Source organism: Fukomys damarensis, unplaced genomic scaffold (assembly GCF_012274545.1).
Source record: "Fukomys damarensis isolate Sample0158 unplaced genomic scaffold, DMR_v1.0_HiC HiC_scaffold_35, whole genome shotgun sequence".
Lineage (NCBI taxonomy): Eukaryota > Metazoa > Chordata > Mammalia > Rodentia > Bathyergidae > Fukomys > Fukomys damarensis.
The window spans coordinates 14,355,242-14,363,434 of record NW_022900947.1 but is presented as its reverse complement, the minus strand read 5'-3'; the positions used below and the strand labels follow the sequence as shown (position 1 = coordinate 14,363,434).

At 38.7% G+C, this 8,193-nt stretch overlaps 1 long non-coding RNA gene across 1 annotated transcript; it reads left to right on the top strand.

The window, feature by feature from the left end:
- Window positions 1–13: 13 nt before the first annotated feature.
- On the top strand, window positions 14–4,316 carry LOC104852661. The gene is made up of 4 exons (XR_777551.1): window positions 14–88; window positions 2,196–2,244; window positions 3,733–3,887; window positions 4,168–4,316. It is a non-coding gene; the product is annotated as an uncharacterized LOC104852661 (long non-coding RNA).
- The last annotated feature ends 3,877 nt before the right edge of the window (window positions 4,317–8,193 follow it).

Here is an 8,193-nt window from a genome sequence, read left to right as displayed (position 1 = left end):
GTCGACGGTTACCGTGGCAACCAAATGAGTCGTTTCAAAGATCCTTGCTTACGCAGGGGGAGCGATGTTTATGACTAAACGGCCGCTGGTGAGAGGTCTTTAAGGATGAGAGCTTCTGGAACCAGAGATGACTAATTGCAGTCCCCTCCTCTCCAACCTCTTCTCTCAAATATTTAGTGTTCTCTGTTCTGCCCGTGATATTCTAAGAGCTAGGAATTGTGAACTCCTGTTCCAAAGCCATTTGGCCCAACCAACTGTGGAATTTACCTGACCTTCCTGTTCTATCTAGCTAATGCATAAACCCAGCTGTTGAAATCGCTTCCATATGCTATTACATTCAACTACAGAATACATCATTTTCCTAGTAATTAAAAAGCATGTGCTTTTGTCCTCAGAATTATTTTAACTAATCTGGTGGTGCAGAAAAATGTGTTTCCTCTTGCTCTTCCGCCAGCGTCAAGTTGGGTTGTCTTAAGCGCTGAAACTCTTTTAGACCTGTCCATTGCAATCTTTCCTAACCTTCTGCAGTTGCCAACCCAGTCTTAACTTTCTACTCAGGAGATGCTGAGGTACACAATGGTGCAGTCCTTCCGTGCCCTTATAGCTCTATTCTTGTTACCTGACTGTAACACCAGAAGCACCTCTATTAGGGTGTCTGTCTCTTCAGGATAAAGACTTCATCTTTTTTTTTTTTCTCTCTCCAGCTTCTAGTTAGTACTCAGGAAATGCTTTCTGAGTGAATAAAATGAATGAATGAATGAATGAATTCTGCCCATACTTAATTTCACTAATGCTTTAAGTAACTTGCATAGAAACTTACTTTAATTTTAAAATGTATTATACTGTCCAAGTCTATATTTTCCATGAGGGTCAAATTGTCATCGTTGCTTCTCTATCCCCAGCACCTTTCACAGTGCAAGCTTAACTAATGGTTTGAAAAAAATGTAGAAAATTTTAAAATGTCCTGTATCTTCAGCTACTTTTGCCCTATAACTTATTTTCTCCATCTTTCTCAGGCCCTATTATATCTTCCTTACCACTAGAATTTTCAATGTCAGACTCAGAACTGCTTGCTTTTGACCTTCTAATCCTTCTATTCTGGACTAAAACAATGATTTGTATTTGATATTGCAGAGAAGCCATATGCATATTGCTCTGAAGATTAACTCTAAATCTGAAACTCACTGAACTTCTTATTAGCTACAATGCCTGTGCAGAGCAACTCCTCTAACCCTAAATTCTCCCCTCATCATGGGGGCCTTGTGAGTCTAAACAGCAAGAATAAAGTACCTGACACATAGAAAGTGCTCGGCATTAGCTAGTATAATTATCCAGGTAAAAATGAATTAAAATTAACAAGCAGAGGCCCAGGTGTGTGGCGCACACCTGAAATTCCAGCACTCTGGAGGCTGAGGCAGGAGCATTGCCGTGAGCTTGAGGCCAGCTTGTGCTACATAGTGAGTTCAAGGCCAGCCTGGAGTACATAGCAATACCCTCTCTCAATAAAATAATATAAGCATACAGGGCACTATAAGTAGCAAAAGTCTCAACCTATATCTTGCAATATTAACCATGGACAATGTCTTAAATTTTCAGACCTTCATAATAACCACTATTGCCTGTGTAACTCTTTCTTAATCATAATTAAAACAGCTTCTTCTGAACTTTCATTTTGTAAAAGAAACAGGCTCATTAGTGTTACAAATTTGTCAAAATATCATGCAATAAAGAATGGATGTTTTAAAACAACTAGCTTGAGAAGCCTGTGAGGTGTCCAGATGAAGACAACCAGCAGAGAGTCGGATATGTCCATCTGGAGTCTAGGGGAGGGTGTAGGCTAACTTGCAGATCTTAGAGCCATCCACGTATACATGATACCCAAGGTATGGAAGTAGACCAAGTCCAAGAGAATATGCATGGCTTGAGAAACAGCACTGACCGTGGACGTTTGTGTGTGACTTCTGCTCTGGTTTTAAGTTGAAATTCTATATTTGGGAGAGGGTGTAGAAGAATGAGGGTGATCCAGGGATTTAGCTCAGTGGTGCCACTGCCTGCCTGCCTTGCAAGTGCAAGGTCCTGAGTTTGATCCCTGGTAACAAAACAAAACAAAAGAGGGAGAGAAACTGACCTATGTGTCTAGAAGTATGATGATTATTCTGAAAACAGAATATGCCATATGTTTTCTGTCTTTGCAGGTCCACTCTCCAGCTTCTGCCCTACTGTCTGCCCTGAGGAAACTTAATGGTACGAATCGAGTCAGTGTGGTTCCTATACCCTCCAGCTTCTGTTTGGGTTTGGCTAATGCACAACACTAATGACAGATTAAAGAAATTAGGGTATAGTGAAGTCAGTGTATCTTTCCTCTTTCTCCACCTATACGAGGTACCCCAGGGTTCCTTGTTATTCTTAAGTGAAGGCTACAGCTCCTTTCTGCTATGATCAGAATTTCTGGGTTTCCTCCAAATTCAAATGTTGGAATCCTCACCCCAAGCTAATGATATAAAGAGGTGTGGCTCTTGAGAAGTAATTAGGTCATGGGGAGAGCTGAGGACTAGAGAGTGCCCTACAACAGAGGCTTGAGACCACTCCTGCCTGCCACCATGTAAGGATGCAGTTAGACGGCACCATTTATGGACAAAATAGGACCTCACCTGACACAGAATTTGCTCATGACCTGATCTTCGATTTCACATGCTCCACAACTGTGCAAACTACACATTTGTTGTTTATAAACTACCGAGCCTGTCATAATTTATTCCAGCTGCCTTGAACAGACTAAGATTAAGACTGTCTAAATGGACAACTAGGGATAGGCACAAAATAGCAGGGACTTCTAGTTCTGGATTATTGTACTGTCTATGTGATTCACCTACACCTTTATATATAAAAGATTTTTGAATGTTTCTGTTTATAGTATGTTACTACATATTATATAAATTGTGACTTTGGTAATTAATCTAACCAACGTTCAACATTCAGGGCAATAGGTTAGGTTTTCTCATTTTTTGATTCACTTTGGTTGATTGAGTGAATTCACTACTTTTGTTTGGTAACCAAGCATTTTAAAGAAAACATCAGTGGTATTAATGGCTTTGCCTTAATCACTGTGGAAAAAAGTCTCTTCCTTTTTGTACAAATTACAGACCAAGCAATCATTCCCAGTGATTATTCCCAAGTTCCATCACCAGGAAATGAAATACAATACATTTTGTATATAATTGCCAGTACACCCTGTAAGGGACTGTTAGACATCATCATTATAAAGTCATTAAAAGTCACTTGCACATGGAAAAAATTAAGCAGTGATAGTGGCTCCTTAGGTGAAAGAAAATGGTATTAACATAGACAAGCATATAAGACCCCGTTGTTCAACAGAAAAAATGATGCAAGTCACATAGAAAATTTCCAAGTAGATATATTTTTAAAGGTAAAAAGAAAAATTGAAATCAATTTTAATAAAGTATTTTAAGACAATGCATCCAGAATATCATCACTTTAAAAAAGCCGGGCATGGTGGCGCATGCCTGTAATCCCAGCACTCAGGAGGCTGAGGCAGGAGGATCGCTGTGAGTTCGAGACCAACCTGGGCTACATAGTGAGTTCCAGGTCAGTCTCAGCTACATAGTGAGACCCTGCCTCAAAACAAACAAACAAACAAACAGAATATCATCACTTTAATATGTAATTAATAACATCATTAATGCGATATTTTATTTCTTACTATCTTGCCAGGTCTTGAAAATCAGTGTGCATTTGGCATTTACAGTACATTTCAATTCATATTTGACTCATGTCAAGTCTTGAAGACTCACATATGGCTAGTGGCTACTATGCTGGATAACAAAAACAGAGCGAGCTGAGCCACAGATAGATAAGTATTATACAAAGTAAATATGTATATAAAGTAATTACCCAGAAACATTGTATGTGAAATGCATTGTTTGGTGTTTGAAGACGAACACCTATGAATTTGGCAAGAATTTCAGAGTAGACTCAGTGCAAATAACTACTTCCTCTATGAGTCTTAGTTGTATGTAATTTCTTTTATAAAATATCCCTCTTCTTCTTGGAAGTGTGTTGGGCGAATGAGACTTTGAGGAGTGAGGTATCTGATCCTTAGTCATCTGTCTTTGTCCTTGTGAATTGCTTGTTTGTGTCTCTTCTCAGGTCTCAATGGGAGTAAATTCCACTGTCCTCTGAACTTTCCAGGACATATTGTATTCTTCTGGTGTAAAGTGAAAAAAATCTATCAGTTGACTTCTGCCCTGTTGAGATCATTGCATGGGAACCTGTGAAGCTGCAATAAAATCTTTTACCTAGACACACTTGGTAGCCATTTCTTCTCATCTGACACCCTGCTAGTTTAAGGGAAAGCTATAGCTTTATTAGTTCGAGGACGTTCTCCTTGGGGATAGGAGGAAGGTAGGACAGGCATATTGTCTTTTTGCTCTCAGACATGGTTTTGACTCTGACTGATGACGTATTCTTTCCATTAATAGCTGTCCCTGAACTTGGCTTTTGAAAGTCAAAAATCAAGAATTTCACTCTTATCAAATTTTGACAACCTCTCTCTGAGATACTAAGCATAGAATATTTTTGCATGGCAGATGGTATAGGGTGGCAGGAAATACTATGTTTACAGAAGAAAATTACTATATCAGTTTATAATTGATTTCTATTATCTTCTATAATTTTTATCAATTTTATAGATGTATAATCAATTAATAAAATTTGCATGTTTTGATATACATACATGTCATAAAGTTATTATAAGCAAAGTAATTAAAATATCCATCACCCATATAGTTATCTCTGTGTGTGTGCATGTAGTAAGAATATTTAAGATATACTGTCTTAGCAAAGTTCAGGTATACACTAGTTTGATGAACTAGAGTCACCATAGTACAGTTTAGATCTCCACAGTTTATTCACCCTGCAGAACTGGTGCTTTCTATTCTTTGTCTGACACCTCTCATTTCTCCCATCCTCAAGTACAGATTTTTTAAAATTCTGAAATGGCACTAAGAATAAGATACAATTTAATGAGCATTTTAGCTCCACCATAGCCAATTGCATTGAGGATTAGATAAGGAATGGGATTATTCAAATGCCTACTAGAAGGTAGAACGTTAGCCACCATTTCAGCAGTTCCTTACATCTTAGGTACTTATTTTTAAAGTGTGGGCTGGGTCCTTCACAGAGTCATTTGTGACAGGAGAAAAAGAAATGGAAATGGTGAAGCTCATCTCTGTGGCCCTCCGACAAGTGCCCGTACTAACGAGGTCACATGCTTTCATTCCCTGTAACTCCAGCAGGTGAGAGAACGGTACAGTCCTTCGCTGAGCATAAGCATTTATTGGTAAAATTTTGTTTGTTTTATTGTTTGTCTACCCAGACCACACCACTTCTGATCTGTAGCTTGCAGAAGGGGCTTTACGTCACTGCTCCTTTCAGTGTGGCTGCTGGGTCAAAGTCAGCATCATTATCCAGGTCATTGCTAGGACTGCAGAATCTCAGGCCCTGCCCCAGCTCTATCTCAGCAGCAGAATATACTTTCCCGGATTCCTCAGGTAGGGAAAAGGACTATACAATTTCAGAGGAATTGGTTTAAGAATGTGTGAGGGAGAAGTAGTGATGATAATAAATTATTCCTGTGAAATTGTTATTAAAACCACAATATCAGAACAGAGGAGAATGTAGTTCTCTATTGAGGTACATCAGAATATAAGTTGGGCGGGACTTGGTCAAAGATATACCAAGAATAACATGCTAGAATTATGTGGGCTATGGTAGGCTGGAGTACCATCCTCGAAAAATTCACATGTTTCGAGGATGTAATTAAAATTCGCAGTTCCTCAGAAAATGACCTTGTCTGGAAACGGACCTTTGCAGATGTCATGAGTTAGACTCAGTGTGGCTCATCAGGACGAGGAAGATGAAAGCAGAGGTCTGGGGGATGCAAAAGAAGCCACGAAACACCAGTGATTTCTAATCAACCGCCAGAAGCTTGATGAGGGATGGGGGATAGGTTTCTTCCCAACAGCCTTCAAAAGAAACGATATCAGATGTCTAAGCTCCAGATCATAATACAATACATTTTTATCCCTGAAGCCACCTTGTCCGTGGCAGTTTGTTAGGGTAACCCTAGCTAACTAATACATTTTTAAAAATGTTCAGGGCCTCCTAATTCATATCACAAGGTGTGTTGTGGCTGTAGTCTGTTGAAAAGTTATATTAAATTTTGAAAAAACAATTTTGGGAGAAACAAATCAATTTGCTGATAGGTATATCAGGCTTTGAACACATGATTTTAAGTAGGTTTTTATGCAACCCAATAGTGACACTATTGCTAAAATATATATTGAAAGTGGTGGGGAGAGGTTAAGATTTACTTTGTAGTTTTTAAGTCATTCCCATATTGTGGAAGTCATAAAGGTTTCTCACCATAGCATTTAGGCAATTCAAAAATTTGAGCTACTTACTTTGTTTTTCCTAGCAATTTACCTACTAAACTTGAGGGAGTAAATCTTTGCTGCTTCCCAGAGCTGATGAGAAAATATCCCAGATAGTTTATTGTATGAATTGTACTCTTGTGAAGCTGGAGTGTAGATTTGTCAAAGGAAATATTAAAAGAATTGTCAAAAGAGACAATATATGCACAAAATTTATAAGGCTGCAAATATAAGAAATGAATACAGGCTTGGTTCAAAGCAATAATATTTAGATTTAAGGCGGTGACAAATAACTATAATTATTAAAAACTCTATACTTTACAAAAGTGAGCCTTTTGTCAAAATTGATTTAAGTTCATGAACAAAAGGCACAAAAGATAACAGGCTCTTGAGAGAGATTATATTTATGTCTTACTAAAATCTCTATTCAAGCAAAACACACAGAAGGCAAAGAATAAATTTTGCTATTTCTTCTTACAAGAGGACTGCTGATTCAGAGTGCACATTTCAGGAAACAATAAGCAACTGTTTGATTAACTAATTAATGGTTTCATTGGGAAAGAAAATAAAAATATTGCTCACTTGATTAGGGATCATGTCGCAAAGCTTGTTGAGCGGAAGGTAGTTTCTGCTGTTTCTGAACAGATTGAACGATACTATGCTGGAACAGTGTTGCTTTTGCTCTCCGCATCTGCTGTAACAAATATCACACTTAAGGATTAGTACAATGCATATTTATCATATAGTGCTGGAGGCCAGGTCTGGGACTGACAGGCCTGCAACCAAGGTGTTTATCAGACTGTTTGCCTTTCTAGGGACATAGGAGGCTCATTTAAGTTGCTGGAAAAATTCAGCGCTACATATTTTGATCCTGAGGTCACAGCTTTCTTACCAGCTTTCTCCGGAGCGTCCTTCCAAACTTCTGGAAGTTATTCTACTCCTAAGTCATTCCTAAAGAGTCTTATAGTTAGATTCAGTCCACATATCGGGCTGTGTTCTTTTAACATGATGACATACATGAGACAGGGTAACTAATAAAGAGGAGAGGTTCATTTGGCTGAGAATTTTAGAGACCAGAAGGCAAGACAGCCTGGTATCAGTTATGTAAAGGGCTGCCTGGCCTATGTCACACCATGAAGGGCTGCATCCTGGCAGGAGAGTGAGGACAGAGAGACTGCAGATTGCAACAGGATGCCAGAGAGAGAGATCAGGGAGGCATCAGGAATGACATACCCTAAGTCCACTTTTTAAAGATCTCACCACTTCTTGACATTACTACCTAATATACGGACCATTTTGGGACGGAGTCAAGTTATATCCCAACAGAGCAGCCCGCTGTATAATCTGGGGCTGTCTTCCCACTTCAGGGTGCTTGACTCTAATGGGATCTAAAAAATCATTTTGTCACATGAAATAACATGTGTGTAGGTTCTGGGGACTTACAGTGCAAATATTTTTGAGGGATGATTATTCTGCCCACCACCCATGGACCACATGATGATACCTCTTCCTGTGTTAGGAGAAAATGTAGATGGAAATAGTGCTTTTCACTGGGGGATATAGTTTGTTAGTTAAAATCAGGACAAGTCTACAATTGATTCAGTGGCTAGAGAAGGGTTAGAAGGGACTTTGGAGGACTTATATGTTGGCTGTTTGTCTATGTTGGTTTTGTGAATATTCAATAGTTGAACATATATCTACATTGGGTATTTTTGTATGTGCATGCATGCTATAATAATTA